The sequence below is a fragment of the Brachyhypopomus gauderio genome, unplaced genomic scaffold, assembly GCF_052324685.1.
Source record: "Brachyhypopomus gauderio isolate BG-103 unplaced genomic scaffold, BGAUD_0.2 sc422, whole genome shotgun sequence".
Classification (NCBI taxonomy): Eukaryota; Metazoa; Chordata; class Actinopteri; order Gymnotiformes; family Hypopomidae; genus Brachyhypopomus; species Brachyhypopomus gauderio.
This window is the reverse complement of record NW_027507243.1, coordinates 1-24,825: the sequence shown is the minus strand read 5'-3', so window position 1 is coordinate 24,825 and position 24,825 is coordinate 1. Positions and strand designations below refer to the sequence as shown.

The window sequence follows — 24,825 nt, the reverse complement described above, 5'->3', positions numbered from 1 at the left end:
ATGTGTTCTGCAAAAATCTAGCAATTTCTGTTGTTCAGGTTTTGCTCTTGTTATAATTAGATAATCTTTGCATTGTTTTATGGCTTACGGCCACACCAGCCTGAAAACGCCCGATCCTATTTGACCTAGGAAGCTAAATAGGTTTAGGCCAGGTTAATACTTGTATGGGAGACAGCTTGGGAATACCAGGTGCTGTGTGACTTTTATAGTTGAGTTGCTATTTACATTCAATTAGCAAGCTTAAAGGTGTTCTGCAAAAAAAACTAGCAATGTCTGTTGTTCAGGTTTTGCTCTCATTATAAATAGGTCATCTTTGCATTGTTTTACGGCTTACGGCCACACCAGCCTGAAAACGCCCGATCTCATTTGACCTCGGAAGCTAAGCTCGTTTGGGCCTGGTTAGTACTTGGATGGGAGACCACCTGGGAATACCAGGTGCTGTAAGCCTATTAGATTTAATTATCAAGCTAAATAGGTTTGGGCCAGGTTAATACTTGTATGGGAGACAGCTTGGGAATACCAGGTGCTGTGTGACTTTTATAGTTGAGTTGCTGTTTACATTCAATTAGCAAGCTTAAATGTGTTCTGCAAAAAAACTAGCAATTTCTGTTGTTCAGGTTTTGCTCTTGTTATAATTAGATAATCTTTGCATTGTTTTATGGCTTACGGCCACACCAGCCTGAAAACGCCCGATTTCATTTGACCTAGGAAGCTAAATAGGTTTAGGCCAGGTTAATACTTGTATGGGAGACAGCTTGGGAATACCAGGTGCTGTGTGACTTTTATAGTTGAGTTGCTATTTACATTCAATTAGCAAGCTTAAAGGTGTTCTGCAAAAAAAACTAGCAATGTCTGTTGTTCAGGTTTTGCTCTCATTATAAATAGGTCATCTTTGCATTGTTTTACGGCTTACGGCCACACCAGCCTGAAAACGCCCGATCTCATTTGACCTCGGAAGCTAAGCTCGTTTGGGCCTGGTTAGTACTTGGATGGGAGACCACCTGGGAATACCAGGTGCTGTAAGCCTATTAGATTTAATTATCAAGCTAAATAGGTTTGGGCCAGGTTAATACTTGTATGGGAGACAGCTTGGGAATGCCAGGTGCTGTGTGACTTTTATAGTTGAGTTGCTGTTTACATTCAATTAGCAAGCTTAAATGTGTTCTGCAAAAAAACTAGCAATTTCTGTTGTTCAGGTTTTGCTCTTGTTATAATTAGATCATCTTTGCATTGTTTTATGGCTTACGGCCACACCAGCCTGAAAACGCCCGATTTCATTTGACCTAGGAAGCTAAATAGGTTTAGGCCAGGTTAATACTTGTATGGGAGACAGCTTGGGAATACCAGGTGCTGTGTGACTTTTATAGTTGAGTTGCTATTTACATTCAATTAGCAAGCTTAAAGGTGTTCTGCAAAAAAAACTAGCAATGTCTGTTGTTCAGGTTTTGCTCTCATTATAAATAGGTCATCTTTGCATTGTTTTACGGCTTACGGCCACACCAGCCTGAAAACGCCCGATCTCATTTGACCTCGGAAGCTAAGCTCGTTTGGGCCTGGTTAGTACTTGGATGGGAGACCACCTGGGAATACCAGGTGCTGTAAGCCTATTAGATTTAATTATCAAGCTAAATAGGTTTGGGCCAGGTTAATACTTGTATGGGAGACAGCTTGGGAATACCAGGTGCTGTGTGACTTTTATAGTTGAGTTGCTGTTTACATTCAATTAGCAAGCTTAAATGTGTTCTGCAAAAAAACTAGCAATTTCTGTTGTTCAGGTTTTGTTCTTGTTATAATTAGATAATCTTTGCATTGTTTTATGGCTTACGGCCACACCAGCCTGAAAACGCCCGATTTCATTTGACCTAGGAAGCTAAATAGGTTTAGGCCAGGTTAATACTTGTATGGGAGACAGCTTGGGAATACCAGGTGCTGTGTGACTTTTATAGTTGAGTTGCTGTTTACATTCAATTAGCAAGCTTAAATGTGTTCTGCAAAAAAACTAGCAATTTCTGTTGTTCAGGTTTTGCTCTTGTTATAATTAGATAATCTTTGCATTGTTTTATGGCTTACGGCCACACCAGCCTGAAAACGCCCGATTTCATTTGACCTAGGAAGCTAAATAGGTTTAGGCCAGGTTAATACTTGTATGGGAGACAGCTTGGGAATACCAGGTGCTGTGTGACTTTTATAGTTGAGTTGCTATTTACATTCAATTAGCAAGCTTAAAGGTGTTCTGCAAAAAAAACTAGCAATGTCTGTTGTTCAGGTTTTGCTCTCATTATAAATAGGTCATCTTTGCATTCTTTTACGGCTTACGGCCACACCAGCCTGAAAACGCCCGATCTCATTTGACCTCGGAAGCTAAGCTCGTTTGGGCCTGGTTAGTACTTGGATGGGAGACCACCTGGGAATACCAGGTGCTGTAAGCCAATTAGATTTAATTATCAAGCTTAAATGTGTTCTGCAAAAAAACTAGCAATTTCTGTTGTTCAGGTTTTGCTCTCATTATAAATAGGTCATCTTTGCATTGTTTTACGGCTTACGGCCACACCAGCCTGAAAACGCCCGATCTCATTTGACCTCGGAAGCTAAGCTCGTTTGGGCCTGGTTAGTACTTGGATGGGAGACCACCTGGGAATACCAGGTGCTGTAAGCCTATTAGATTTAATTATCAAGCTAAATAGGTTTGGGCCAGGTTAATACTTGTATGGGAGACAGCTTGGGAATACCAGGTGCTGTGTGACTTTTATAGTTGAGTTGCTGTTTACATTCAATTAGCAAGCTTAAATGTGTTCTGCAAAAAAACTAGCAATTTCTGTTGTTCAGGTTTTGCTCTTGTTATAATTAGATAATCTTTGCATTGTTTTATGGCTTACGGCCACACCAGCCTGAAAACGCCCGATTTCATTTGACCTAGGAAGCTAAATAGGTTTAGGCCAGGTTAATACTTGTATGGGAGACAGCTTGGGAATACCAGGTGCTGTGTGACTTTTATAGTTGAGTTGCTATTTACATTCAATTAGCAAGCTTAAAGGTGTTCTGCAAAAAAAACTAGCAATGTCTGTTGTTCAGGTTTTGCTCTCATTATAAATAGGTCATCTTTGCATTGTTTTACGGCTTACGGCCACACCAGCCTGAAAACGCCCGATCTCATTTGACCTCGGAAGCTAAGCTCGTTTGGGCCTGGTTAGTACTTGGATGGGAGACCACCTGGGAATACCAGGTGCTGTAAGCCTATTAGATTTAATTATCAAGCTAAATAGGTTTGGGCCAGGTTAATACTTGTATGGGAGACAGCTTGGGAATGCCAGGTGCTGTGTGACTTTTATAGTTGAGTTGCTGTTTACATTCAATTAGCAAGCTTAAATGTGTTCTGCAAAAAAACTAGCAATTTCTGTTGTTCAGGTTTTGCTCTTGTTATAATTAGATCATCTTTGCATTGTTTTATGGCTTACGGCCACACCAGCCTGAAAACGCCCGATTTCATTTGACCTAGGAAGCTAAATAGGTTTAGGCCAGGTTAATACTTGTATGGGAGACAGCTTGGGAATACCAGGTGCTGTGTGACTTTTATAGTTGAGTTGCTATTTACATTCAATTAGCAAGCTTAAAGGTGTTCTGCAAAAAAAACTAGCAATGTCTGTTGTTCAGGTTTTGCTCTCATTATAAATAGGTCATCTTTGCATTGTTTTACGGCTTACGGCCACACCAGCCTGAAAACGCCCGATCTCATTTGACCTCGGAAGCTAAGCTCGTTTGGGCCTGGTTAGTACTTGGATGGGAGACCACCTGGGAATACCAGGTGCTGTAAGCCTATTAGATTTAATTATCAAGCTAAATAGGTTTGGGCCAGGTTAATACTTGTATGGGAGACAGCTTGGGAATACCAGGTGCTGTGTGACTTTTATAGTTGAGTTGCTGTTTACATTCAATTAGCAAGCTTAAATGTGTTCTGCAAAAAAACTAGCAATTTCTGTTGTTCAGGTTTTGTTCTTGTTATAATTAGATAATCTTTGCATTGTTTTATGGCTTACGGCCACACCAGCCTGAAAACGCCCGATTTCATTTGACCTAGGAAGCTAAATAGGTTTAGGCCAGGTTAATACTTGTATGGGAGACAGCTTGGGAATACCAGGTGCTGTGTGACTTTTATAGTTGAGTTGCTGTTTACATTCAATTAGCAAGCTTAAATGTGTTCTGCAAAAAAACTAGCAATTTCTGTTGTTCAGGTTTTGCTCTTGTTATAATTAGATAATCTTTGCATTGTTTTATGGCTTACGGCCACACCAGCCTGAAAACGCCCGATTTCATTTGACCTAGGAAGCTAAATAGGTTTAGGCCAGGTTAATACTTGTATGGGAGACAGCTTGGGAATACCAGGTGCTGTGTGACTTTTATAGTTGAGTTGCTATTTACATTCAATTAGCAAGCTTAAAGGTGTTCTGCAAAAAAAACTAGCAATGTCTGTTGTTCAGGTTTTGCTCTCATTATAAATAGGTCATCTTTGCATTCTTTTACGGCTTACGGCCACACCAGCCTGAAAACGCCCGATCTCATTTGACCTCGGAAGCTAAGCTCGTTTGGGCCTGGTTAGTACTTGGATGGGAGACCACCTGGGAATACCAGGTGCTGTAAGCCAATTAGATTTAATTATCAAGCTTAAATGTGTTCTGCAAAAAAACTAGCAATTTCTGTTGTTCAGGTTTTGCTCTTGTTATAATTAGATAATCTTTGCATTGTTTTATGGCTTACGGCCACACCAGCCTGAAAACGCCCGATCTCATTTGACCTAGGAAGCTAAATAGGTTTGGGCCAGGTTAATACTTGTATGGGAGACAGCTTGGGAATACCAGGTGCTGTGTGACTTTTATAGTTGAGTTGCTGTTTACATTCAATTAGCAAGCTTAAATGTGTTCTGCAAAAAAACTAGCAATTTCTGTTGTTCAGGTTTTGCTCTTGTTATAATTAGATAATCTTTGCATTGTTTTATGGCTTGCGGCCACACCAGCCTGAAAACGCCCGATCTCATTTGACCTCGGAAGCTAAATAGGTTTTGGCCAGGTGAATACTTGTATGGGGGACAGCTTGGGAATACCAGGTGCTGTGTGACTTTTATAGTTGAGTTGCTATTTACATTCAATTAGCAAGCTTAAAGGTGTTCTGCAAAACAAACTAGCAATGTCTGTTGTTCAGGTTTTGCTCTCATTATAAATAGGTCATCTTTGCATTCTTTTACGGCTTACGGCCACACCAGCCTGAAAACGCCCGATCTCATTTGACCTCGGAAGCTAAGCTCGTTTGGGCCTGGTTAGTACTTGGATGGGAGACCACCTGGGAATACCAGGTGCTGTAAGCCAATTAGATTTAATTATCAAGCTTAAATGTGTTCTGCAAAAAAACTAGCAATTTCTGTTGTTCAGGTTTTGCTCTTGTTATAATTAGATAATCTTTGCATTGTTTTATGGCTTACGGCCACACCAGCCTGAAAACGCCCGATTTCATTTGACCTAGGAAGCTAAATAGGTTTAGGCCAGGTTAATACTTGTATGGGAGACAGCTTGGGAATACCAGGTGCTGTGTGACTTTTATAGTTGAGTTGCTATTTACATTCAATTAGCAAGCTTAAAGGTGTTCTGCAAAAAAAACTAGCAATGTCTGTTGTTCAGGTTTTGCTCTCATTATAAATAGGTCATCTTTGCATTGTTTTACGGCTTACGGCCACACCAGCCTGAAAACGCCCGATCTCATTTGACCTCGGAAGCTAAATAGGTTTTGGCCAGGTTAATACTTGTATGGGGGACAGCTTGGGAATACCAGGTGCTGTGTGACTTTTATAGTTGAGTTGCTATTTACATTCAATTAGCAAGCTTAAAGGTGTTCTGCAAAACAAACTAGCAATGTCTGTTGTTCAGGTTTTGCTCTCATTATAAATAGGTCATCTTTGCATTCTTTTACGGCTTACGGCCACACCAGCCTGAAAACGCCCGATCTCATTTGACCTCGGAAGCTAAGCTCGTTTGGGCCTGGTTAGTACTTGGATGGGAGACCACCTGGGAATACCAGGTGCTGTAAGCCAATTAGATTTAATTATCAAGCTTAAATGTGTTCTGCAAAAAAACTAGCAATTTCTGTTGTTCAGGTTTTGCTCTTGTTATAATTAGATAATCTTTGCATTGTTTTATGGCTTACGGCCACACCAGCCTGAAAACGCCCGATTTCATTTGACCTAGGAAGCTAAATAGGTTTAGGCCAGGTTAATACTTGTATGGGAGACAGCTTGGGAATACCAGGTGCTGTGTGACTTTTATAGTTGAGTTGCTATTTACATTCAATTAGCAAGCTTAAAGGTGTTCTGCAAAAAAAACTAGCAATGTCTGTTGTTCAGGTTTTGCTCTCATTATAAATAGGTCATCTTTGCATTGTTTTACGGCTTACGGCCACACCAGCCTGAAAACGCCCGATCTCATTTGACCTCGGAAGCTAAGCTCGTTTGGGCCTGGTTAGTACTTGGATGGGAGACCACCTGGGAATACCAGGTGCTGTAAGCCTATTAGATTTAATTATCAAGCTAAATAGGTTTGGGCCAGGTTAATACTTGTATGGGAGACAGCTTGGGAATGCCAGGTGCTGTGTGACTTTTATAGTTGAGTTGCTGTTTACATTCAATTAGCAAGCTTAAATGTGTTCTGCAAAAAAACTAGCAATTTCTGTTGTTCAGGTTTTGCTCTTGTTATAATTAGATCATCTTTGCATTGTTTTATGGCTTACGGCCACACCAGCCTGAAAACGCCCGATTTCATTTGACCTAGGAAGCTAAATAGGTTTAGGCCAGGTTAATACTTGTATGGGAGACAGCTTGGGAATACCAGGTGCTGTGTGACTTTTATAGTTGAGTTGCTATTTACATTCAATTAGCAAGCTTAAAGGTGTTCTGCAAAAAAAACTAGCAATGTCTGTTGTTCAGGTTTTGCTCTCATTATAAATAGGTCATCTTTGCATTGTTTTACGGCTTACGGCCACACCAGCCTGAAAACGCCCGATCTCATTTGACCTCGGAAGCTAAGCTCGTTTGGGCCTGGTTAGTACTTGGATGGGAGACCACCTGGGAATACCAGGTGCTGTAAGCCTATTAGATTTAATTATCAAGCTAAATAGGTTTGGGCCAGGTTAATACTTGTATGGGAGACAGCTTGGGAATACCAGGTGCTGTGTGACTTTTATAGTTGAGTTGCTGTTTACATTCAATTAGCAAGCTTAAATGTGTTCTGCAAAAAAACTAGCAATTTCTGTTGTTCAGGTTTTGTTCTTGTTATAATTAGATAATCTTTGCATTGTTTTATGGCTTACGGCCACACCAGCCTGAAAACGCCCGATTTCATTTGACCTAGGAAGCTAAATAGGTTTAGGCCAGGTTAATACTTGTATGGGAGACAGCTTGGGAATACCAGGTGCTGTGTGACTTTTATAGTTGAGTTGCTGTTTACATTCAATTAGCAAGCTTAAATGTGTTCTGCAAAAAAACTAGCAATTTCTGTTGTTCAGGTTTTGCTCTTGTTATAATTAGATAATCTTTGCATTGTTTTATGGCTTACGGCCACACCAGCCTGAAAACGCCCGATTTCATTTGACCTAGGAAGCTAAATAGGTTTAGGCCAGGTTAATACTTGTATGGGAGACAGCTTGGGAATACCAGGTGCTGTGTGACTTTTATAGTTGAGTTGCTATTTACATTCAATTAGCAAGCTTAAAGGTGTTCTGCAAAAAAAACTAGCAATGTCTGTTGTTCAGGTTTTGCTCTCATTATAAATAGGTCATCTTTGCATTCTTTTACGGCTTACGGCCACACCAGCCTGAAAACGCCCGATCTCATTTGACCTCGGAAGCTAAGCTCGTTTGGGCCTGGTTAGTACTTGGATGGGAGACCACCTGGGAATACCAGGTGCTGTAAGCCAATTAGATTTAATTATCAAGCTTAAATGTGTTCTGCAAAAAAACTAGCAATTTCTGTTGTTCAGGTTTTGCTCTTGTTATAATTAGATAATCTTTGCATTGTTTTATGGCTTACGGCCACACCAGCCTGAAAACGCCCGATCTCATTTGACCTAGGAAGCTAAATAGGTTTGGGCCAGGTTAATACTTGTATGGGAGACAGCTTGGGAATACCAGGTGCTGTGTGACTTTTATAGTTGAGTTGCTGTTTACATTCAATTAGCAAGCTTAAATGTGTTCTGCAAAAAAACTAGCAATTTCTGTTGTTCAGGTTTTGCTCTTGTTATAATTAGATAATCTTTGCATTGTTTTATGGCTTGCGGCCACACCAGCCTGAAAACGCCCGATCTCATTTGACCTCGGAAGCTAAATAGGTTTTGGCCAGGTTAATACTTGTATGGGGGACAGCTTGGGAATACCAGGTGCTGTGTGACTTTTATAGTTGAGTTGCTATTTACATTCAATTAGCAAGCTTAAAGGTGTTCTGCAAAACAAACTAGCAATGTCTGTTGTTCAGGTTTTGCTCTCATTATAAATAGGTCATCTTTGCATTCTTTTACGGCTTACGGCCACACCAGCCTGAAAACGCCCGATCTCATTTGACCTCGGAAGCTAAGCTCGTTTGGGCCTGGTTAGTACTTGGATGGGAGACCACCTGGGAATACCAGGTGCTGTAAGCCAATTAGATTTAATTATCAAGCTTAAATGTGTTCTGCAAAAAAACTAGCAATTTCTGTTGTTCAGGTTTTGCTCTTGTTATAATTAGATAATCTTTGCATTGTTTTATGGCTTACGGCCACACCAGCCTGAAAACGCCCGATTTCATTTGACCTAGGAAGCTAAATAGGTTTAGGCCAGGTTAATACTTGTATGGGAGACAGCTTGGGAATACCAGGTGCTGTGTGACTTTTATAGTTGAGTTGCTATTTACATTCAATTAGCAAGCTTAAAGGTGTTCTGCAAAAAAAACTAGCAATGTCTGTTGTTCAGGTTTTGCTCTCATTATAAATAGGTCATCTTTGCATTGTTTTACGGCTTACGGCCACACCAGCCTGAAAACGCCCGATCTCATTTGACCTCGGAAGCTAAGCTCGTTTGGGCCTGGTTAGTACTTGGATGGGAGACCACCTGGGAATACCAGGTGCTGTAAGCCTATTAGATTTAATTATCAAGCTAAATAGGTTTGGGCCAGGTTAATACTTGTATGGGAGACAGCTTGGGAATGCCAGGTGCTGTGTGACTTTTATAGTTGAGTTGCTGTTTACATTCAATTAGCAAGCTTAAATGTGTTCTGCAAAAAAACTAGCAATTTCTGTTGTTCAGGTTTTGCTCTTGTTATAATTAGATCATCTTTGCATTGTTTTATGGCTTACGGCCACACCAGCCTGAAAACGCCCGATTTCATTTGACCTAGGAAGCTAAATAGGTTTAGGCCAGGTTAATACTTGTATGGGAGACAGCTTGGGAATACCAGGTGCTGTGTGACTTTTATAGTTGAGTTGCTATTTACATTCAATTAGCAAGCTTAAAGGTGTTCTGCAAAAAAAACTAGCAATGTCTGTTGTTCAGGTTTTGCTCTCATTATAAATAGGTCATCTTTGCATTGTTTTACGGCTTACGGCCACACCAGCCTGAAAACGCCCGATCTCATTTGACCTCGGAAGCTAAGCTCGTTTGGGCCTGGTTAGTACTTGGATGGGAGACCACCTGGGAATACCAGGTGCTGTAAGCCTATTAGATTTAATTATCAAGCTAAATAGGTTTGGGCCAGGTTAATACTTGTATGGGAGACAGCTTGGGAATACCAGGTGCTGTGTGACTTTTATAGTTGAGTTGCTGTTTACATTCAATTAGCAAGCTTAAATGTGTTCTGCAAAAAAACTAGCAATTTCTGTTGTTCAGGTTTTGTTCTTGTTATAATTAGATAATCTTTGCATTGTTTTATGGCTTACGGCCACACCAGCCTGAAAACGCCCGATTTCATTTGACCTAGGAAGCTAAATAGGTTTAGGCCAGGTTAATACTTGTATGGGAGACAGCTTGGGAATACCAGGTGCTGTGTGACTTTTATAGTTGAGTTGCTATTTACATTCAATTAGCAAGCTTAAAGGTGTTCTGCAAAAAAAACTAGCAATGTCTGTTGTTCAGGTTTTGCTCTCATTATAAATAGGTCATCTTTGCATTCTTTTACGGCTTACGGCCACACCAGCCTGAAAACGCCCGATCTCATTTGACCTCGGAAGCTAAGCTCGTTTGGGCCTGGTTAGTACTTGGATGGGAGACCACCTGGGAATACCAGGTGCTGTAAGCCAATTAGATTTAATTATCAAGCTTAAATGTGTTCTGCAAAAAAACTAGCAATTTCTGTTGTTCAGGTTTTGCTCTTGTTATAATTAGATAATCTTTGCATTGTTTTATGGCTTACGGCCACACCAGCCTGAAAACGCCCGATCTCATTTGACCTAGGAAGCTAAATAGGTTTGGGCCAGGTTAATACTTGTATGGGAGACAGCTTGGGAATACCAGGTGCTGTGTGACTTTTATAGTTGAGTTGCTGTTTACATTCAATTAGCAAGCTTAAATGTGTTCTGCAAAAAAACTAGCAATTTCTGTTGTTCAGGTTTTGCTCTTGTTATAATTAGATAATCTTTGCATTGTTTTATGGCTTGCGGCCACACCAGCCTGAAAACGCCCGATCTCATTTGACCTCGGAAGCTAAATAGGTTTTGGCCAGGTTAATACTTGTATGGGGGACAGCTTGGGAATACCAGGTGCTGTGTGACTTTTATAGTTGAGTTGCTATTTACATTCAATTAGCAAGCTTAAAGGTGTTCTGCAAAACAAACTAGCAATGTCTGTTGTTCAGGTTTTGCTCTCATTATAAATAGGTCATCTTTGCATTCTTTTACGGCTTACGGCCACACCAGCCTGAAAACGCCCGATCTCATTTGACCTCGGAAGCTAAGCTCGTTTGGGCCTGGTTAGTACTTGGATGGGAGACCACCTGGGAATACCAGGTGCTGTAAGCCAATTAGATTTAATTATCAAGCTTAAATGTGTTCTGCAAAAAAACTAGCAATTTCTGTTGTTCAGGTTTTGCTCTTGTTATAATTAGATCATCTTTGCATTGTTTTATGGCTTACGGCCACACCAGCCTGAAAACGCCCGATTTCATTTGACCTAGGAAGCTAAATAGGTTTAGGCCAGGTTAATACTTGTATGGGAGACAGCTTGGGAATACCAGGTGCTGTGTGACTTTTATAGTTGAGTTGCTATTTACATTCAATTAGCAAGCTTAAAGGTGTTCTGCAAAAAAAACTAGCAATGTCTGTTGTTCAGGTTTTGCTCTCATTATAAATAGGTCATCTTTGCATTGTTTTACGGCTTACGGCCACACCAGCCTGAAAACGCCCGATCTCATTTGACCTCGGAAGCTAAGCTCGTTTGGGCCTGGTTAGTACTTGGATGGGAGACCACCTGGGAATACCAGGTGCTGTAAGCCTATTAGATTTAATTATCAAGCTAAATAGGTTTGGGCCAGGTTAATACTTGTATGGGAGACAGCTTGGGAATACCAGGTGCTGTGTGACTTTTATAGTTGAGTTGCTGTTTACATTCAATTAGCAAGCTTAAATGTGTTCTGCAAAAAAACTAGCAATTTCTGTTGTTCAGGTTTTGTTCTTGTTATAATTAGATAATCTTTGCATTGTTTTATGGCTTACGGCCACACCAGCCTGAAAACGCCCGATTTCATTTGACCTAGGAAGCTAAATAGGTTTAGGCCAGGTTAATACTTGTATGGGAGACAGCTTGGGAATACCAGGTGCTGTGTGACTTTTATAGTTGAGTTGCTGTTTACATTCAATTAGCAAGCTTAAATGTGTTCTGCAAAAAAACTAGCAATTTCTGTTGTTCAGGTTTTGCTCTTGTTATAATTAGATAATCTTTGCATTGTTTTATGGCTTACGGCCACACCAGCCTGAAAACGCCCGATTTCATTTGACCTAGGAAGCTAAATAGGTTTAGGCCAGGTTAATACTTGTATGGGAGACAGCTTGGGAATACCAGGTGCTGTGTGACTTTTATAGTTGAGTTGCTATTTACATTCAATTAGCAAGCTTAAAGGTGTTCTGCAAAAAAAACTAGCAATGTCTGTTGTTCAGGTTTTGCTCTCATTATAAATAGGTCATCTTTGCATTCTTTTACGGCTTACGGCCACACCAGCCTGAAAACGCCCGATCTCATTTGACCTCGGAAGCTAAGCTCGTTTGGGCCTGGTTAGTACTTGGATGGGAGACCACCTGGGAATACCAGGTGCTGTAAGCCAATTAGATTTAATTATCAAGCTTAAATGTGTTCTGCAAAAAAACTAGCAATTTCTGTTGTTCAGGTTTTGCTCTTGTTATAATTAGATAATCTTTGCATTGTTTTATGGCTTACGGCCACACCAGCCTGAAAACGCCCGATCTCATTTGACCTAGGAAGCTAAATAGGTTTGGGCCAGGTTAATACTTGTATGGGAGACAGCTTGGGAATACCAGGTGCTGTGTGACTTTTATAGTTGAGTTGCTGTTTACATTCAATTAGCAAGCTTAAATGTGTTCTGCAAAAAAACTAGCAATTTCTGTTGTTCAGGTTTTGCTCTTGTTATAATTAGATAATCTTTGCATTGTTTTATGGCTTGCGGCCACACCAGCCTGAAAACGCCCGATCTCATTTGACCTCGGAAGCTAAATAGGTTTTGGCCAGGTTAATACTTGTATGGGGGACAGCTTGGGAATACCAGGTGCTGTGTGACTTTTATAGTTGAGTTGCTATTTACATTCAATTAGCAAGCTTAAAGGTGTTCTGCAAAACAAACTAGCAATGTCTGTTGTTCAGGTTTTGCTCTCATTATAAATAGGTCATCTTTGCATTCTTTTACGGCTTACGGCCACACCAGCCTGAAAACGCCCGATCTCATTTGACCTCGGAAGCTAAGCTCGTTTGGGCCTGGTTAGTACTTGGATGGGAGACCACCTGGGAATACCAGGTGCTGTAAGCCAATTAGATTTAATTATCAAGCTTAAATGTGTTCTGCAAAAAAACTAGCAATTTCTGTTGTTCAGGTTTTGCTCTTGTTATAATTAGATAATCTTTGCATTGTTTTATGGCTTACGGCCACACCAGCCTGAAAACGCCCGATTTCATTTGACCTAGGAAGCTAAATAGGTTTAGGCCAGGTTAATACTTGTATGGGAGACAGCTTGGGAATACCAGGTGCTGTGTGACTTTTATAGTTGAGTTGCTATTTACATTCAATTAGCAAGCTTAAAGGTGTTCTGCAAAAAAAACTAGCAATGTCTGTTGTTCAGGTTTTGCTCTCATTATAAATAGGTCATCTTTGCATTGTTTTACGGCTTACGGCCACACCAGCCTGAAAACGCCCGATCTCATTTGACCTCGGAAGCTAAGCTCGTTTGGGCCTGGTTAGTACTTGGATGGGAGACCACCTGGGAATACCAGGTGCTGTAAGCCTATTAGATTTAATTATCAAGCTAAATAGGTTTGGGCCAGGTTAATACTTGTATGGGAGACAGCTTGGGAATGCCAGGTGCTGTGTGACTTTTATAGTTGAGTTGCTGTTTACATTCAATTAGCAAGCTTAAATGTGTTCTGCAAAAAAACTAGCAATTTCTGTTGTTCAGGTTTTGCTCTTGTTATAATTAGATCATCTTTGCATTGTTTTATGGCTTACGGCCACACCAGCCTGAAAACGCCCGATTTCATTTGACCTAGGAAGCTAAATAGGTTTAGGCCAGGTTAATACTTGTATGGGAGACAGCTTGGGAATACCAGGTGCTGTGTGACTTTTATAGTTGAGTTGCTATTTACATTCAATTAGCAAGCTTAAAGGTGTTCTGCAAAAAAAACTAGCAATGTCTGTTGTTCAGGTTTTGCTCTCATTATAAATAGGTCATCTTTGCATTGTTTTACGGCTTACGGCCACACCAGCCTGAAAACGCCCGATCTCATTTGACCTCGGAAGCTAAGCTCGTTTGGGCCTGGTTAGTACTTGGATGGGAGACCACCTGGGAATACCAGGTGCTGTAAGCCTATTAGATTTAATTATCAAGCTAAATAGGTTTGGGCCAGGTTAATACTTGTATGGGAGACAGCTTGGGAATACCAGGTGCTGTGTGACTTTTATAGTTGAGTTGCTGTTTACATTCAATTAGCAAGCTTAAATGTGTTCTGCAAAAAAACTAGCAATTTCTGTTGTTCAGGTTTTGTTCTTGTTATAATTAGATAATCTTTGCATTGTTTTATGGCTTACGGCCACACCAGCCTGAAAACGCCCGATTTCATTTGACCTAGGAAGCTAAATAGGTTTAGGCCAGGTTAATACTTGTATGGGAGACAGCTTGGGAATACCAGGTGCTGTGTGACTTTTATAGTTGAGTTGCTGTTTACATTCAATTAGCAAGCTTAAATGTGTTCTGCAAAAAAACTAGCAATTTCTGTTGTTCAGGTTTTGCTCTTGTTATAATTAGATAATCTTTGCATTGTTTTATGGCTTACGGCCACACCAGCCTGAAAACGCCCGATTTCATTTGACCTAGGAAGCTAAATAGGTTTAGGCCAGGTTAATACTTGTATGGGAGACAGCTTGGGAATACCAGGTGCTGTGTGACTTTTATAGTTGAGTTGCTATTTACATTCAATTAGCAAGCTTAAAGGTGTTCTGCAAAAAAAACTAGCAATGTCTGTTGTTCAGGTTTTGCTCTCATTATAAATAGGTCATCTTTGCATTCTTTTACGGCTTACGGCCACACCAGCCTGAAAACGCCCGATCTCATTTGACCTCGGAAGCTAAGCTCGTTTGGGCCTGGTTAGTACTTGGATGGGAGACCACCTGGGAATACCAGGTGCTGTAAGCCAATTAGATTTAATTATCAAGCTTAAATGTGTTCTGCAAAAAAACTAGCAATTTCTGTTGTTCAGGTTTTGCTCTTGTTATAATTAGATAATCTTTGCATTGTTTTATGGCTTACGGCCACACCAGCCTGAAAACGCCCGATCTCATTTGACCTAGGAAGCTAAATAGGTTTGGGCCAGGTTAATACTTGTATGGGAGACAGCTTGGGAATACCAGGTGCTGTGTGACTTTTATAGTTGAGTTGCTGTTTACATTCAATTAGCAAGCTTAAATGTGTTCTGCAAAAAAACTAGCAATTTCTGTTGTTCAGGTTTTGCTCTTGTTATAATTAGATAATCTTTGCATTGTTTTATGGCTTGCGGCCACACCAGCCTGAAAACGCCCGATCTCATTTGACCTCGGAAGCTAAATAGGTTTTGGCCAGGTTAATACTTGTATGGGGGACAGCTTGGGAATACCAGGTGCTGTGTGACTTTTATAGTTGAGTTGCTATTTACATTCAATTAGCAAGCTTAAAGGTGTTCTGCAAAACAAACTAGCAATGTCTGTTGTTCAGGTTTTGCTCTCATTATAAATAGGTCATCTTTGCATTCTTTTACGGCTTACGGCCACACCAGCCTGAAAACGCCCGATCTCATTTGACCTCGGAAGCTAAGCTCGTTTGGGCCTGGTTAGTACTTGGATGGGAGACCACCTGGGAATACCAGGTGCTGTAAGCCAATTAGATTTAATTATCAAGCTTAAATGTGTTCTGCAAAAAAACTAGCAATTTCTGTTGTTCAGGTTTTGCTCTTGTTATAATTAGATCATCTTTGCATTGTTTTATGGCTTACGGCCACACCAGCCTGAAAACGCCCGATTTCATTTGACCTAGGAAGCTAAATAGGTTTAGGCCAGGTTAATACTTGTATGGGAGACAGCTTGGGAATACCAGGTGCTGTGTGACTTTTATAGTTGAGTTGCTATTTACATTCAATTAGCAAGCTTAAAGGTGTTCTGCAAAAAAAACTAGCAATGTCTGTTGTTCAGGTTTTGCTCTCATTATAAATAGGTCATCTTTGCATTGTTTTACGGCTTACGGCCACACCAGCCTGAAAACGCCCGATCTCATTTGACCTCGGAAGCTAAGCTCGTTTGGGCCTGGTTAGTACTTGGATGGGAGACCACCTGGGAATACCAGGTGCTGTAAGCCTATTAGATTTAATTATCAAGCTAAATAGGTTTGGGCCAGGTTAATACTTGTATGGGAGACAGCTTGGGAATGCCAGGTGCTGTGTGACTTTTATAGTTGAGTTGCTGTTTACATTCAATTAGCAAGCTTAAATGTGTTCTGCAAAAAAACTAGCAATTTCTGTTGTTCAGGTTTTGCTCTTGTTATAATTAGATCATCTTTGCATTGTTTTATGGCTTACGGCCACACCAGCCTGAAAACGCCCGATTTCATTTGACCTAGGAAGCTAAATAGGTTTAGGCCAGGTTAATACTTGTATGGGAGACAGCTTGGGAATACCAGGTGCTGTGTGACTTTTATAGTTGAGTTGCTATTTACATTCAATTAGCAAGCTTAAAGGTGTTCTGCAAAAAAAACTAGCAATGTCTGTTGTTCAGGTTTTGCTCTCATTATAAATAGGTCATCTTTGCATTGTTTTACGGCTTACGGCCACACCAGCCTGAAAACGCCCGATCTCATTTGACCTCGGAAGCTAAGCTCGTTTGGGCCTGGTTAGTACTTGGATGGGAGACCACCTGGGAATACCAGGTGCTGTAAGCCTATTAGATTTAATTATCAAGCTAAATAGGTTTGGGCCAGGTTAATACTTGTATGGGAGACAGCTTGGGAATACCAGGTGCTGTGTGACTTTTATAGTTGAGTTGCTGTTTACATTCAATTAGCAAGCTTAAATGTGTTCTGCAAAAAAACTAGCAATTTCTGTTGTTCAGGTTTTGTTCTTGTTATAATTAGATAATCTTTGCATTGTTTTATGGCTTACGGCCACACCAGCCTGAAAACGCCCGATTTCATTTGACCTAGGAAGCTAAATAGGTTTAGGCCAGGTTAATACTTGTATGGGAGACAGCTTGGGAATACCAGGTGCTGTGTGACTTTTATAGTTGAGTTGCTGTTTACATTCAATTAGCAAGCTTAAATGTGTTCTGCAAAAAAACTAGCAATTTCTGTTGTTCAGGTTTTGCTCTTGTTATAATTAGATAATCTTTGCATTGTTTTATGGCTTACGGCCACACCAGCCTGAAAACGCCCGATTTCATTTGACCTAGGAAGCTAAATAGGTTTAGGCCAGGTTAATACTTGTATGGGAGACAGCTTGGGAATACCAGGTGCTGTGTGACTTTTATAGTTGAGTTGCTATTTACATTCAATTAGCAAGCTTAAAGGTGTTCTGCAAAAAAAACTAGCAATGTCTGTTGTTCAGGTTTTGCTCTCATTATAAATAGGTCATCTTTGCATTCTTTTACGGCTTACGGCCACACCAGCCTGAAAACGCCCGATCTCATTTGACCTCGGAAGCTAAGCTCGTTTGGGCCTGGTTAGTACTTGGATGGGAGACCACCTGGGAATACCAGGTGCTGTAAGCCAATTAGATTTAATTATCAAGCTTAAATGTGTTCTGCAAAAAAACTAGCAATTTCTGTTGTTCAGGTTTTGCTCTTGTTATAATTAGATAATCTTTGCATTGTTTTATGGCTTACGGCCACACCAGCCTGAAAACGCCCGATCTCATTTGACCTAGGAAGCTAAATAGGTTTGGGCCAGGTTAATACTTGTATGGGAGACAGCTTGGGAATACCAGGTGCTGTGTGACTTTTATAGTTGAGTTGCTGTTTACATTCAATTAGCAAGCTTAAATGTGTTCTGCAAAAAAACTAGCAATTTCTGTTGTTCAGGTTTTGCTCTTGTTATAATTAGATAATCTTTGCATTGTTTTATGGCTTGCGGCCACACCAGCCTGAAAACGCCCGATCTCATTTGACCTCGGAAGCTAAATAGGTTTTGGCCAGGTTAATACTTGTATGGGGGACAGCTTGGGAATACCAGGTGCTGTGTGACTTTTATAGTTGAGTTGCTATTTACATTCAATTAGCAAGCTTAAAGGTGTTCTGCAAAACAAACTAGCAATGTCTGTTGTTCAGGTTTTGCTCTCATTATAAATAGGTCATCTTTGCATTCTTTTACGGCTTACGGCCACACCAGCCTGAAAACGCCCGATCTCATTTGACCTCGGAAGCTAAGCTCGTTTGGGCCTGGTTAGTACTTGGATGGGAGACCACCTGGGAATACCAGGTGCTGTAAGCCAATTAGATTTAATTATCAAGCTTAAATGTGTTCTGCAAAAAAACTAGCAATTTCTGTTGTTCAGGTTTTGCTCTTGTTATAATTAGATCATCTTTGCATTGTTTTATGGCTTACGGCCACACCAGCCTGAAAACGCCCGATTTCATTTGACCTAGGAAGCTAAATAGGTTTAGGCCAGGTTAATACTTGTATGGGAGACAGCTTGGGAATACCAGGTGCTGTGTGACTTTTATAGTTGAGTTGCTATTTACATTCAATTAGCAAGCTTAAAGGTGTTCTGCAAAAAAAACTAGCAATGTCTGTTGTTCAGGTTTTGCTCTCATTATAAATAGGTCATCTTTGCATTGTTTTACGGCTTACGGCCACACCAGCCTGAAAACGCCCGATCTCATTTGACCTCGGAAGCTAAGCTCGTTTGGGCCTGGTTAGTACTTGGATGGGAGACCACCTGGGAATACCAGGTGCTGTAAGCCTATTAGATTTAATTATCAAGCTAAATAGGTTTGGGCCAGGTTAATACTTGTATGGGAGACAGCTTGGGAATACCAGGTGCTGTGTGACTTTTATAGTTGAGTTGCTGTTTACATTCAATTAGCAAGCTTAAATGTGTTCTGCAAAAAAACTAGCAATTTCTGTTGTTCAGGTTTTGTTCTTGTTATAATTAGATAATCTTTGCATTGTTTTATGGCTTACGGCCACACCAGCCTGAAAACGCCCGATTTCATTTGACCTAGGAAGCTAAATAGGTTTAGGCCAGGTTAATACTTGTATGGGAGACAGCTTGGGAATACCAGGTGCTGTGTGACTTTTATAGTTGAGTTGCTGTTTACATTCAATTAGCAAGCTTAAATGTGTTCTGCAAAAAAACTAGCAATTTCTGTTGTTCAGGTTTTGCTCTTGTTATAATTAGATAATCTTTGCATTGTTTTATGGCTTACGGCCACACCAGCCTGAAAACGCCCGATTTCATTTGACCTAGGAAGCTAAATAGGTTTAGGCCAGGTTAATACTTGTATGGGAGACAGCTTGGGAATACCAGGTGCTGTGTGACTTTTATAGTTGAGTTGCTATTTACATTCAATTAGCAAGCTTAAAGGTGTTCTGCAAAAAAACTAGCAATGTCTGTTGTTCAGGTTTTGCTCTCATTATAAATAGGTCATCTTTGCATTCTTTTACGGCTTACGGCCACACCAGCCTGAAAACGCCCGATCTCATTTGACCTCGGAAGCTAAGCTCGTTTGGGCCTGGTTAGTACTTGGATGGGAGACCACCTGGGAATACCAGGTGCTGTAAGCCAATTAGATTTAATTATCAAGCTTAAATGTGTTCTGCAAAAAAACTAGCAATTTCTGTTGTTCAGGTTTTGCTCTTGTTATAATTAGATAATCTTTGCATTGTTTTATGGCTTACGGCCACACCAGCCTGAAAACGCCCGATCTCATTTGACCTAGGAAGCTAAATAGGTTTGGGCCAGGTTAATACTTGTATGGGAGACAGCTTGGGAATACCAGGTGCTGTGTGACTTTTATAGTTGAGTTGCTGTTTACATTCAATTAGCAAGCTTAAATGTGTTCTGCAAAAAAACTAGCAATTTCTGTTGTTCAGGTTTTGCTCTTGTTATAATTAGATAATCTTTGCATTGTTTTATGGCTTGCGGCCACACCAGCCTGAAAACGCCCGATCTCATTTGACCTCGGAAGCTAAATAGGTTTTGGCCAGGTTAATACTTGTATGGGGGACAGCTTGGGAATACCAGGTGCTGTGTGACTTTTATAGTTGAGTTGCTATTTACATTCAATTAGCAAGCTTAAAGGTGTTCTGCAAAACAAACTAGCAATGTCTGTTGTTCAGGTTTTGCTCTCATTATAAATAGGTCATCTTTGCATTCTTTTACGGCTTACGGCCACACCAGCCTGAAAACGCCCGATCTCATTTGACCTCGGAAGCTAAGCTCGTTTGGGCCTGGTTAGTACTTGGATGGGAGACCACCTGGGAATACCAGGTGCTGTAAGCCAATTAGATTTAATTATCAAGCTTAAATGTGTTCTGCAAAAAAACTAGCAATTTCTGTTGTTCAGGTTTTGCTCTTGTTATAATTAGATAATCTTTGCATTGTTTTATGGCTTACGGCCACACCAGCCTGAAAACGCCCGATCTCATTTGACCTAGGAAGCTAAATAGGTTTGGGCCAGGTTAATACTTGTATGGGAGACAGCTTGGGAATACCAGGTGCTGTGTGACTTTTATAGTTGAGTTGCTGTTTACATTCAATTAGCAAGCTTAAATGTGTTCTGCAAAAAAACTAGCAATTTCTGTTGTTCAGGTTTTGCTCTTGTTATAATTAGATAATCTTTGCATTGTTTTATGGCTTGCGGCCACACCAGCCTGAAAACGCCCGATCTCATTTGACCTCGGAAGCTAAATAGGTTTTGGCCAGGTTAATACTTGTATGGGGGACAGCTTGGGAATACCAGGTGCTGTGTGACTTTTATAGTTGAGTTGCTATTTACATTCAATTAGCAAGCTTAAAGGTGTTCTGCAAAACAAACTAGCAATGTCTGTTGTTCAGGTTTTGCTCTCATTATAAATAGGTCATCTTTGCATTCTTTTACGGCTTACGGCCACACCAGCCTGAAAACGCCCGATCTCATTTGACCTCGGAAGCTAAGCTCGTTTGGGCCTGGTTAGTACTTGGATGGGAGACCACCTGGGAATACCAGGTGCTGTAAGCCAATTAGATTTAATTATCAAGCTTAAATGTGTTCTGCAAAAAAACTAGCAATTTCTGTTGTTCAGGTTTTGCTCTTGTTATAATTAGATCATCTTTGCATTGTTTTATGGCTTACGGCCACACCAGCCTGAAAACGCCCGATTTCATTTGACCTAGGAAGCTAAATAGGTTTAGGCCAGGTTAATACTTGTATGGGAGACAGCTTGGGAATACCAGGTGCTGTGTGACTTTTATAGTTGAGTTGCTATTTACATTCAATTAGCAAGCTTAAAGGTGTTCTGCAAAAAAAACTAGCAATGTCTGTTGTTCAGGTTTTGCTCTCATTATAAATAGGTCATCTTTGCATTGTTTTACGGCTTACGGCCACACCAGCCTGAAAACGCCCGATCTCATTTGACCTCGGAAGCTAAGCTCGTTTGGGCCTGGTTAGTACTTGGATGGGAGACCACCTGGGAATACCAGGTGCTGTAAGCCTATTAGATTTAATTATCAAGCTAAATAGGTTTGGGCCAGGTTAATACTTGTATGGGAGACAGCTTGGGAATGCCAGGTGCTGTGTGACTTTTATAGTTGAGTTGCTGTTTACATTCAATTAGCAAGCTTAAATGTGTTCTGCAAAAAAACTAGCAATTTCTGTTGTTCAGGTTTTGCTCTTGTTATAATTAGATCATCTTTGCATTGTTTTATGGCTTACGGCCACACCAGCCTGAAAACGCCCGATTTCATTTGACCTAGGAAGCTAAATAGGTTTAGGCCAGGTTAATACTTGTATGGGAGACAGCTTGGGAATACCAGGTGCTGTGTGACTTTTATAGTTGAGTTGCTATTTACATTCAATTAGCAAGCTTAAAGGTGTTCTGCAAAAAAAACTAGCAATGTCTGTTGTTCAGGTTTTGCTCTCATTATAAATAGGTCATCTTTGCATTGTTTTACGGCTTACGGCCACACCAGCCTGAAAACGCCCGATCTCATTTGACCTCGGAAGCTAAGCTCGTTTGGGCCTGGTTAGTACTTGGATGGGAGACCACCTGGGAATACCAGGTGCTGTAAGCCTATTAGATTTAATTATCAAGCTAAATAGGTTTGGGCCAGGTTAATACTTGTATGGGAGACAGCTTGGGAATACCAGGTGCTGTGTGACTTTTATAGTTGAGTTGCTGTTTACATTCAATTAGCAAGCTTAAATGTGTTCTGCAAAAAAACTAGCAATTTCTGTTGTTCAGGTTTTGTTCTTGTTATAATTAGATAATCTTTGCATTGTTTTATGGCTTACGGCCACACCAGCCTGAAAACGCCCGATTTCATTTGACCTAGGAAGCTAAATAGGTTTAGGCCAGGTTAATACTTGTATGGGAGACAGCTTGGGAATACCAGGTGCTGTGTGACTTTTATAGTTGAGTTGCTGTTTACATTCAATTAGCAAGCTTAAATGTGTTCTGCAAAAAAACTAGCAATTTCTGTTGTTCAGGTTTTGCTCTTGTTATAATTAGATAATCTTTGCATTGTTTTATGGCTTACGGCCACACCAGCCTGAAAACGCCCGATTTCATTTGACCTAGGAAGCTAAATAGGTTTAGGCCAGGTTAATACTTGTATGGGAGACAGCTTGGGAATACCAGGTGCTGTGTGACTTTTATAGTTGAGTTGCTATTTACATTCAATTAGCAAGCTTAAAGGTGTTCTGCAAAAAAAACTAGCAATGTCTGTTGTTCAGGTTTTGCTCTCATTATAAATAGGTCATCTTTGCATTCTTTTACGGCTTACGGCCACACCAGCCTGAAAACGCCCGATCTCATTTGACCTCGGAAGCTAAGCTCGTTTGGGGCCTGGTTAGTACTTGGATGGGAGACCACCTGGGAATACCAGGTGCTGTAAGCCAATTAGATTTAATTATCAAGCTTAAATGTGTTCTGCAAAAAAACTAGCAATTTCTGTTGTTCAGGTTTTGCTCTTGTTATAATTAGATAATCTTTGCATTGTTTTATGGCTTACGGCCACACCAGCCTGAAAACGCCCGATCTCATTTGACCTAGGAAGCTAAATAGGTTTGGGCCAGGTTAATACTTGTATGGGAGACAGCTTGGGAATACCAGGTGCTGTGTGACTTTTATAGTTGAGTTGCTGTTTACATTCAATTAGCAAGCTTAAATGTGTTCTGCAAAAAAACTAGCAATTTCTGTTGTTCAGGTTTTGCTCTTGTTATAATTAGATAATCTTTGCATTGTTTTATGGCTTGCGGCCACACCAGCCTGAAAACGCCCGATCTCATTTGACCTCGGAAGCTAAATAGGTTTTGGCCAGGTTAATACTTGTATGGGGGACAGCTTGGGAATACCAGGTGCTGTGTGACTTTTATAGTTGAGTTGCTATTTACATTCAATTAGCAAGCTTAAAGGTGTTCTGCAAAACAAACTAGCAATGTCTGTTGTTCAGGTTTTGCTCTCATTATAAATAGGTCATCTTTGCATTCTTTTACGGCTTACGGCCACACCAGCCTGAAAACGCCCGATCTCATTTGACCTCGGAAGCTAAGCTCGTTTGGGCCTGGTTAGTACTTGGATGGGAGACCACCTGGGAATACCAGGTGCTGTAAGCCAATTAGATTTAATTATCAAGCTTAAATGTGTTCTGCAAAAAAACTAGCAATTTCTGTTGTTCAGGTTTTGCTCTTGTTATAATTAGATCATCTTTGCATTGTTTTATGGCTTACGGCCACACCAGCCTGAAAACGCCCGATTTCATTTGACCTAGGAAGCTAAATAGGTTTAGGCCAGGTTAATACTTGTATGGGAGACAGCTTGGGAATACCAGGTGCTGTGTGACTTTTATAGTTGAGTTGCTATTTACATTCAATTAGCAAGCTTAAAGGTGTTCTGCAAAAAAAAACTAGCAATGTCTGTTGTTCAGGTTTTGCTCTCATTATAAATAGGTCATCTTTGCATTGTTTTACGGCTTACGGCCACACCAGCCTGAAAACGCCCGATCTCATTTGACCTCGGAAGCTAAGCTCGTTTGGGCCTGGTTAGTACTTGGATGGGAGACCACCTGGGAATACCAGGTGCTGTGAAGCCTATTAGATTTAATTATCAAGCTAAATAGGTTTGGGCCAGGTTAATACTTGTATGGGAGACAGCTTGGGAATACCAGGTGCTGTGTGACTTTTATAGTTGAGTTGCTGTTTACATTCAATTAGCAAGCTTAAATGTGTTCTGCAAAAAAACTAGCAATTTCTGTTGTTCAGGTTTTGTTCTTGTTATAATTAGATAATCTTTGCATTGTTTTATGGCTTACGGCCACACCAGCCTGAAAACGCCCCGATTTCATTTGACCTAGGAAGCTAAATAGGTTTAGGCCAGGTTAATACTTGTATGGGAGACAGCTTGGGAATACCAGGTGCTGTGTGACTTTTATAGTTGAGTTGCTGTTTACATTCAATTAGCAAGCTTAAATGTGTTCTGCAAAAAAACTAGCAATTTCTGTTGTTCAGGTTTTGCTCTTGTTATAATTAGATAATCTTTGCATTGTTTTATGGCTTACGGCCACACCAGCCTGAAAACGCCCGATTTCATTTGACCTAGGAAGCTAAATAGGTTTAGGCCAGGTTAATACTTGTATGGGAGACAGCTTGGGAATACCAGGTGCTGTGTGACTTTTATAGTTGAGTTGCTATTTACATTCAATTAGCAAGCTTAAAGGTGTTCTGCAAAAAAACTAGCAATGTCTGTTGTTCAGGTTTTGCTCTCATTATAAATAGGTCATCTTTGCATTCTTTTACGGCTTACGGCCACACCAGCCTGAAAAACGCCCGATCTCATTTGACCTCGGAAGCTAAGCTCGTTTGGGCCTGGTTAGTACTTGGATGGGAGACCACCT

The 24,825-nt window shown here is 40.5% G+C and overlaps 38 non-coding genes and 56 pseudogenes across 38 annotated transcripts; all 94 read left to right on the top strand.

The window, feature by feature from the left end:
- The first annotated feature begins 82 nt into the window (after positions 1-82).
- Positions 83-201, top strand: LOC143506034 (5S ribosomal RNA; annotated as a pseudogene).
- A 127-nt stretch (positions 202-328) lies between these two features.
- On the top strand, positions 329-447 carry LOC143506161 (5S ribosomal RNA). Its single transcript, XR_013128145.1, has one exon. It is a non-coding gene; the product is annotated as a 5S ribosomal RNA (ribosomal RNA).
- A 214-nt stretch (positions 448-661) lies between these two features.
- LOC143506085 (5S ribosomal RNA) lies at positions 662-780 on the top strand (annotated as a pseudogene).
- Positions 781-907: 127 nt separating this feature from the next.
- On the top strand, positions 908-1,026 carry LOC143506159 (5S ribosomal RNA). The gene has a single exon (XR_013128143.1). It is a non-coding gene; the product is annotated as a 5S ribosomal RNA (ribosomal RNA).
- A 214-nt stretch (positions 1,027-1,240) lies between these two features.
- LOC143506084 (5S ribosomal RNA) lies at positions 1,241-1,359 on the top strand (annotated as a pseudogene).
- A 127-nt stretch (positions 1,360-1,486) lies between these two features.
- LOC143506158 (5S ribosomal RNA) lies at positions 1,487-1,605 on the top strand. Its single transcript, XR_013128142.1, has one exon. It is a non-coding gene; the product is annotated as a 5S ribosomal RNA (ribosomal RNA).
- A 214-nt stretch (positions 1,606-1,819) lies between these two features.
- On the top strand, positions 1,820-1,938 carry LOC143506083 (5S ribosomal RNA; annotated as a pseudogene).
- A 126-nt stretch (positions 1,939-2,064) lies between these two features.
- Positions 2,065-2,183, top strand: LOC143506082 (5S ribosomal RNA; annotated as a pseudogene).
- A 127-nt stretch (positions 2,184-2,310) lies between these two features.
- LOC143506157 (5S ribosomal RNA) lies at positions 2,311-2,429 on the top strand. Its single transcript, XR_013128141.1, has one exon. It is a non-coding gene; the product is annotated as a 5S ribosomal RNA (ribosomal RNA).
- Positions 2,430-2,537: 108 nt separating this feature from the next.
- On the top strand, positions 2,538-2,656 carry LOC143506156 (5S ribosomal RNA). The gene has a single exon (XR_013128140.1). It is a non-coding gene; the product is annotated as a 5S ribosomal RNA (ribosomal RNA).
- A 214-nt stretch (positions 2,657-2,870) lies between these two features.
- Positions 2,871-2,989, top strand: LOC143506081 (5S ribosomal RNA; annotated as a pseudogene).
- Positions 2,990-3,116: 127 nt separating this feature from the next.
- LOC143506155 (5S ribosomal RNA) lies at positions 3,117-3,235 on the top strand. Its single transcript, XR_013128139.1, has one exon. It is a non-coding gene; the product is annotated as a 5S ribosomal RNA (ribosomal RNA).
- Positions 3,236-3,449: 214 nt separating this feature from the next.
- LOC143506080 (5S ribosomal RNA) lies at positions 3,450-3,568 on the top strand (annotated as a pseudogene).
- Positions 3,569-3,695: 127 nt separating this feature from the next.
- LOC143506154 (5S ribosomal RNA) lies at positions 3,696-3,814 on the top strand. The gene has a single exon (XR_013128138.1). It is a non-coding gene; the product is annotated as a 5S ribosomal RNA (ribosomal RNA).
- A 214-nt stretch (positions 3,815-4,028) lies between these two features.
- Positions 4,029-4,147, top strand: LOC143506079 (5S ribosomal RNA; annotated as a pseudogene).
- A 126-nt stretch (positions 4,148-4,273) lies between these two features.
- LOC143506078 (5S ribosomal RNA) lies at positions 4,274-4,392 on the top strand (annotated as a pseudogene).
- A 127-nt stretch (positions 4,393-4,519) lies between these two features.
- LOC143506153 (5S ribosomal RNA) lies at positions 4,520-4,638 on the top strand. Its single transcript, XR_013128137.1, has one exon. It is a non-coding gene; the product is annotated as a 5S ribosomal RNA (ribosomal RNA).
- A 108-nt stretch (positions 4,639-4,746) lies between these two features.
- On the top strand, positions 4,747-4,865 carry LOC143505989 (5S ribosomal RNA; annotated as a pseudogene).
- A 126-nt stretch (positions 4,866-4,991) lies between these two features.
- Positions 4,992-5,110, top strand: LOC143506032 (5S ribosomal RNA; annotated as a pseudogene).
- Positions 5,111-5,237: 127 nt separating this feature from the next.
- LOC143506152 (5S ribosomal RNA) lies at positions 5,238-5,356 on the top strand. The gene has a single exon (XR_013128136.1). It is a non-coding gene; the product is annotated as a 5S ribosomal RNA (ribosomal RNA).
- Positions 5,357-5,464: 108 nt separating this feature from the next.
- Positions 5,465-5,583, top strand: LOC143506077 (5S ribosomal RNA; annotated as a pseudogene).
- A 127-nt stretch (positions 5,584-5,710) lies between these two features.
- LOC143505979 (5S ribosomal RNA) lies at positions 5,711-5,829 on the top strand (annotated as a pseudogene).
- A 127-nt stretch (positions 5,830-5,956) lies between these two features.
- Positions 5,957-6,075, top strand: LOC143506150 (5S ribosomal RNA). Its single transcript, XR_013128135.1, has one exon. It is a non-coding gene; the product is annotated as a 5S ribosomal RNA (ribosomal RNA).
- Positions 6,076-6,183: 108 nt separating this feature from the next.
- Positions 6,184-6,302, top strand: LOC143506075 (5S ribosomal RNA; annotated as a pseudogene).
- Positions 6,303-6,429: 127 nt separating this feature from the next.
- Positions 6,430-6,548, top strand: LOC143506149 (5S ribosomal RNA). Its single transcript, XR_013128134.1, has one exon. It is a non-coding gene; the product is annotated as a 5S ribosomal RNA (ribosomal RNA).
- Positions 6,549-6,762: 214 nt separating this feature from the next.
- LOC143506074 (5S ribosomal RNA) lies at positions 6,763-6,881 on the top strand (annotated as a pseudogene).
- Positions 6,882-7,008: 127 nt separating this feature from the next.
- Positions 7,009-7,127, top strand: LOC143506144 (5S ribosomal RNA). The gene has a single exon (XR_013128132.1). It is a non-coding gene; the product is annotated as a 5S ribosomal RNA (ribosomal RNA).
- Positions 7,128-7,341: 214 nt separating this feature from the next.
- LOC143506072 (5S ribosomal RNA) lies at positions 7,342-7,460 on the top strand (annotated as a pseudogene).
- A 126-nt stretch (positions 7,461-7,586) lies between these two features.
- LOC143506071 (5S ribosomal RNA) lies at positions 7,587-7,705 on the top strand (annotated as a pseudogene).
- A 127-nt stretch (positions 7,706-7,832) lies between these two features.
- On the top strand, positions 7,833-7,951 carry LOC143506133 (5S ribosomal RNA). The gene has a single exon (XR_013128131.1). It is a non-coding gene; the product is annotated as a 5S ribosomal RNA (ribosomal RNA).
- Positions 7,952-8,059: 108 nt separating this feature from the next.
- On the top strand, positions 8,060-8,178 carry LOC143505988 (5S ribosomal RNA; annotated as a pseudogene).
- A 126-nt stretch (positions 8,179-8,304) lies between these two features.
- On the top strand, positions 8,305-8,423 carry LOC143506014 (5S ribosomal RNA; annotated as a pseudogene).
- A 127-nt stretch (positions 8,424-8,550) lies between these two features.
- LOC143506122 (5S ribosomal RNA) lies at positions 8,551-8,669 on the top strand. Its single transcript, XR_013128130.1, has one exon. It is a non-coding gene; the product is annotated as a 5S ribosomal RNA (ribosomal RNA).
- Positions 8,670-8,777: 108 nt separating this feature from the next.
- Positions 8,778-8,896, top strand: LOC143506070 (5S ribosomal RNA; annotated as a pseudogene).
- A 127-nt stretch (positions 8,897-9,023) lies between these two features.
- Positions 9,024-9,142, top strand: LOC143506110 (5S ribosomal RNA). Its single transcript, XR_013128129.1, has one exon. It is a non-coding gene; the product is annotated as a 5S ribosomal RNA (ribosomal RNA).
- Positions 9,143-9,356: 214 nt separating this feature from the next.
- LOC143506069 (5S ribosomal RNA) lies at positions 9,357-9,475 on the top strand (annotated as a pseudogene).
- A 127-nt stretch (positions 9,476-9,602) lies between these two features.
- LOC143506099 (5S ribosomal RNA) lies at positions 9,603-9,721 on the top strand. The gene has a single exon (XR_013128128.1). It is a non-coding gene; the product is annotated as a 5S ribosomal RNA (ribosomal RNA).
- A 214-nt stretch (positions 9,722-9,935) lies between these two features.
- Positions 9,936-10,054, top strand: LOC143506068 (5S ribosomal RNA; annotated as a pseudogene).
- Positions 10,055-10,181: 127 nt separating this feature from the next.
- LOC143506087 (5S ribosomal RNA) lies at positions 10,182-10,300 on the top strand. Its single transcript, XR_013128127.1, has one exon. It is a non-coding gene; the product is annotated as a 5S ribosomal RNA (ribosomal RNA).
- A 108-nt stretch (positions 10,301-10,408) lies between these two features.
- On the top strand, positions 10,409-10,527 carry LOC143505987 (5S ribosomal RNA; annotated as a pseudogene).
- A 126-nt stretch (positions 10,528-10,653) lies between these two features.
- On the top strand, positions 10,654-10,772 carry LOC143506013 (5S ribosomal RNA; annotated as a pseudogene).
- Positions 10,773-10,899: 127 nt separating this feature from the next.
- Positions 10,900-11,018, top strand: LOC143506076 (5S ribosomal RNA). The gene has a single exon (XR_013128126.1). It is a non-coding gene; the product is annotated as a 5S ribosomal RNA (ribosomal RNA).
- Positions 11,019-11,126: 108 nt separating this feature from the next.
- On the top strand, positions 11,127-11,245 carry LOC143506067 (5S ribosomal RNA; annotated as a pseudogene).
- A 127-nt stretch (positions 11,246-11,372) lies between these two features.
- Positions 11,373-11,491, top strand: LOC143506064 (5S ribosomal RNA). Its single transcript, XR_013128125.1, has one exon. It is a non-coding gene; the product is annotated as a 5S ribosomal RNA (ribosomal RNA).
- A 214-nt stretch (positions 11,492-11,705) lies between these two features.
- On the top strand, positions 11,706-11,824 carry LOC143506066 (5S ribosomal RNA; annotated as a pseudogene).
- Positions 11,825-11,950: 126 nt separating this feature from the next.
- On the top strand, positions 11,951-12,069 carry LOC143506065 (5S ribosomal RNA; annotated as a pseudogene).
- Positions 12,070-12,196: 127 nt separating this feature from the next.
- Positions 12,197-12,315, top strand: LOC143506052 (5S ribosomal RNA). The gene has a single exon (XR_013128124.1). It is a non-coding gene; the product is annotated as a 5S ribosomal RNA (ribosomal RNA).
- Positions 12,316-12,423: 108 nt separating this feature from the next.
- Positions 12,424-12,542, top strand: LOC143505986 (5S ribosomal RNA; annotated as a pseudogene).
- Positions 12,543-12,668: 126 nt separating this feature from the next.
- Positions 12,669-12,787, top strand: LOC143506012 (5S ribosomal RNA; annotated as a pseudogene).
- Positions 12,788-12,914: 127 nt separating this feature from the next.
- On the top strand, positions 12,915-13,033 carry LOC143506041 (5S ribosomal RNA). Its single transcript, XR_013128123.1, has one exon. It is a non-coding gene; the product is annotated as a 5S ribosomal RNA (ribosomal RNA).
- A 108-nt stretch (positions 13,034-13,141) lies between these two features.
- LOC143506063 (5S ribosomal RNA) lies at positions 13,142-13,260 on the top strand (annotated as a pseudogene).
- A 127-nt stretch (positions 13,261-13,387) lies between these two features.
- On the top strand, positions 13,388-13,506 carry LOC143506028 (5S ribosomal RNA). Its single transcript, XR_013128121.1, has one exon. It is a non-coding gene; the product is annotated as a 5S ribosomal RNA (ribosomal RNA).
- A 214-nt stretch (positions 13,507-13,720) lies between these two features.
- LOC143506062 (5S ribosomal RNA) lies at positions 13,721-13,839 on the top strand (annotated as a pseudogene).
- A 127-nt stretch (positions 13,840-13,966) lies between these two features.
- On the top strand, positions 13,967-14,085 carry LOC143506017 (5S ribosomal RNA). The gene has a single exon (XR_013128120.1). It is a non-coding gene; the product is annotated as a 5S ribosomal RNA (ribosomal RNA).
- A 214-nt stretch (positions 14,086-14,299) lies between these two features.
- On the top strand, positions 14,300-14,418 carry LOC143506061 (5S ribosomal RNA; annotated as a pseudogene).
- Positions 14,419-14,544: 126 nt separating this feature from the next.
- On the top strand, positions 14,545-14,663 carry LOC143506060 (5S ribosomal RNA; annotated as a pseudogene).
- Positions 14,664-14,790: 127 nt separating this feature from the next.
- LOC143506005 (5S ribosomal RNA) lies at positions 14,791-14,909 on the top strand. The gene has a single exon (XR_013128119.1). It is a non-coding gene; the product is annotated as a 5S ribosomal RNA (ribosomal RNA).
- Positions 14,910-15,017: 108 nt separating this feature from the next.
- On the top strand, positions 15,018-15,136 carry LOC143505985 (5S ribosomal RNA; annotated as a pseudogene).
- A 126-nt stretch (positions 15,137-15,262) lies between these two features.
- Positions 15,263-15,381, top strand: LOC143506011 (5S ribosomal RNA; annotated as a pseudogene).
- Positions 15,382-15,508: 127 nt separating this feature from the next.
- On the top strand, positions 15,509-15,627 carry LOC143505993 (5S ribosomal RNA). The gene has a single exon (XR_013128118.1). It is a non-coding gene; the product is annotated as a 5S ribosomal RNA (ribosomal RNA).
- Positions 15,628-15,735: 108 nt separating this feature from the next.
- On the top strand, positions 15,736-15,854 carry LOC143506059 (5S ribosomal RNA; annotated as a pseudogene).
- A 127-nt stretch (positions 15,855-15,981) lies between these two features.
- On the top strand, positions 15,982-16,100 carry LOC143505982 (5S ribosomal RNA). The gene has a single exon (XR_013128117.1). It is a non-coding gene; the product is annotated as a 5S ribosomal RNA (ribosomal RNA).
- A 214-nt stretch (positions 16,101-16,314) lies between these two features.
- LOC143506058 (5S ribosomal RNA) lies at positions 16,315-16,433 on the top strand (annotated as a pseudogene).
- Positions 16,434-16,560: 127 nt separating this feature from the next.
- LOC143505971 (5S ribosomal RNA) lies at positions 16,561-16,679 on the top strand. Its single transcript, XR_013128109.1, has one exon. It is a non-coding gene; the product is annotated as a 5S ribosomal RNA (ribosomal RNA).
- A 214-nt stretch (positions 16,680-16,893) lies between these two features.
- On the top strand, positions 16,894-17,012 carry LOC143506056 (5S ribosomal RNA; annotated as a pseudogene).
- Positions 17,013-17,138: 126 nt separating this feature from the next.
- LOC143506055 (5S ribosomal RNA) lies at positions 17,139-17,257 on the top strand (annotated as a pseudogene).
- Positions 17,258-17,384: 127 nt separating this feature from the next.
- On the top strand, positions 17,385-17,503 carry LOC143505960 (5S ribosomal RNA). Its single transcript, XR_013128098.1, has one exon. It is a non-coding gene; the product is annotated as a 5S ribosomal RNA (ribosomal RNA).
- A 108-nt stretch (positions 17,504-17,611) lies between these two features.
- Positions 17,612-17,730, top strand: LOC143505984 (5S ribosomal RNA; annotated as a pseudogene).
- A 126-nt stretch (positions 17,731-17,856) lies between these two features.
- Positions 17,857-17,975, top strand: LOC143506010 (5S ribosomal RNA; annotated as a pseudogene).
- A 127-nt stretch (positions 17,976-18,102) lies between these two features.
- On the top strand, positions 18,103-18,221 carry LOC143505949 (5S ribosomal RNA). The gene has a single exon (XR_013128087.1). It is a non-coding gene; the product is annotated as a 5S ribosomal RNA (ribosomal RNA).
- A 108-nt stretch (positions 18,222-18,329) lies between these two features.
- On the top strand, positions 18,330-18,448 carry LOC143506054 (5S ribosomal RNA; annotated as a pseudogene).
- Positions 18,449-18,575: 127 nt separating this feature from the next.
- Positions 18,576-18,694, top strand: LOC143505937 (5S ribosomal RNA). Its single transcript, XR_013128076.1, has one exon. It is a non-coding gene; the product is annotated as a 5S ribosomal RNA (ribosomal RNA).
- Positions 18,695-18,908: 214 nt separating this feature from the next.
- LOC143506053 (5S ribosomal RNA) lies at positions 18,909-19,027 on the top strand (annotated as a pseudogene).
- A 126-nt stretch (positions 19,028-19,153) lies between these two features.
- On the top strand, positions 19,154-19,272 carry LOC143506051 (5S ribosomal RNA; annotated as a pseudogene).
- A 126-nt stretch (positions 19,273-19,398) lies between these two features.
- Positions 19,399-19,517, top strand: LOC143505926 (5S ribosomal RNA). The gene has a single exon (XR_013128065.1). It is a non-coding gene; the product is annotated as a 5S ribosomal RNA (ribosomal RNA).
- A 108-nt stretch (positions 19,518-19,625) lies between these two features.
- LOC143505983 (5S ribosomal RNA) lies at positions 19,626-19,744 on the top strand (annotated as a pseudogene).
- Positions 19,745-19,870: 126 nt separating this feature from the next.
- On the top strand, positions 19,871-19,989 carry LOC143506009 (5S ribosomal RNA; annotated as a pseudogene).
- A 127-nt stretch (positions 19,990-20,116) lies between these two features.
- LOC143506172 (5S ribosomal RNA) lies at positions 20,117-20,235 on the top strand. Its single transcript, XR_013128155.1, has one exon. It is a non-coding gene; the product is annotated as a 5S ribosomal RNA (ribosomal RNA).
- A 108-nt stretch (positions 20,236-20,343) lies between these two features.
- On the top strand, positions 20,344-20,462 carry LOC143505981 (5S ribosomal RNA; annotated as a pseudogene).
- A 126-nt stretch (positions 20,463-20,588) lies between these two features.
- LOC143506008 (5S ribosomal RNA) lies at positions 20,589-20,707 on the top strand (annotated as a pseudogene).
- A 127-nt stretch (positions 20,708-20,834) lies between these two features.
- Positions 20,835-20,953, top strand: LOC143506160 (5S ribosomal RNA). The gene has a single exon (XR_013128144.1). It is a non-coding gene; the product is annotated as a 5S ribosomal RNA (ribosomal RNA).
- A 108-nt stretch (positions 20,954-21,061) lies between these two features.
- LOC143506050 (5S ribosomal RNA) lies at positions 21,062-21,180 on the top strand (annotated as a pseudogene).
- A 127-nt stretch (positions 21,181-21,307) lies between these two features.
- On the top strand, positions 21,308-21,426 carry LOC143506148 (5S ribosomal RNA). The gene has a single exon (XR_013128133.1). It is a non-coding gene; the product is annotated as a 5S ribosomal RNA (ribosomal RNA).
- Positions 21,427-21,640: 214 nt separating this feature from the next.
- LOC143506049 (5S ribosomal RNA) lies at positions 21,641-21,759 on the top strand (annotated as a pseudogene).
- Positions 21,760-21,886: 127 nt separating this feature from the next.
- On the top strand, positions 21,887-22,005 carry LOC143506035 (5S ribosomal RNA). The gene has a single exon (XR_013128122.1). It is a non-coding gene; the product is annotated as a 5S ribosomal RNA (ribosomal RNA).
- A 214-nt stretch (positions 22,006-22,219) lies between these two features.
- LOC143506048 (5S ribosomal RNA) lies at positions 22,220-22,338 on the top strand (annotated as a pseudogene).
- A 126-nt stretch (positions 22,339-22,464) lies between these two features.
- On the top strand, positions 22,465-22,583 carry LOC143506047 (5S ribosomal RNA; annotated as a pseudogene).
- A 127-nt stretch (positions 22,584-22,710) lies between these two features.
- On the top strand, positions 22,711-22,830 carry LOC143505973 (5S ribosomal RNA). The gene has a single exon (XR_013128111.1). It is a non-coding gene; the product is annotated as a 5S ribosomal RNA (ribosomal RNA).
- Positions 22,831-22,938: 108 nt separating this feature from the next.
- Positions 22,939-23,057, top strand: LOC143505980 (5S ribosomal RNA; annotated as a pseudogene).
- A 126-nt stretch (positions 23,058-23,183) lies between these two features.
- Positions 23,184-23,302, top strand: LOC143506007 (5S ribosomal RNA; annotated as a pseudogene).
- A 127-nt stretch (positions 23,303-23,429) lies between these two features.
- LOC143505920 (5S ribosomal RNA) lies at positions 23,430-23,548 on the top strand. Its single transcript, XR_013128059.1, has one exon. It is a non-coding gene; the product is annotated as a 5S ribosomal RNA (ribosomal RNA).
- Positions 23,549-23,656: 108 nt separating this feature from the next.
- Positions 23,657-23,775, top strand: LOC143506046 (5S ribosomal RNA; annotated as a pseudogene).
- Positions 23,776-23,903: 128 nt separating this feature from the next.
- LOC143505978 (5S ribosomal RNA) lies at positions 23,904-24,022 on the top strand. The gene has a single exon (XR_013128116.1). It is a non-coding gene; the product is annotated as a 5S ribosomal RNA (ribosomal RNA).
- A 461-nt stretch (positions 24,023-24,483) lies between these two features.
- On the top strand, positions 24,484-24,602 carry LOC143506045 (5S ribosomal RNA; annotated as a pseudogene).
- The last annotated feature ends 223 nt before the right edge of the window (positions 24,603-24,825 follow it).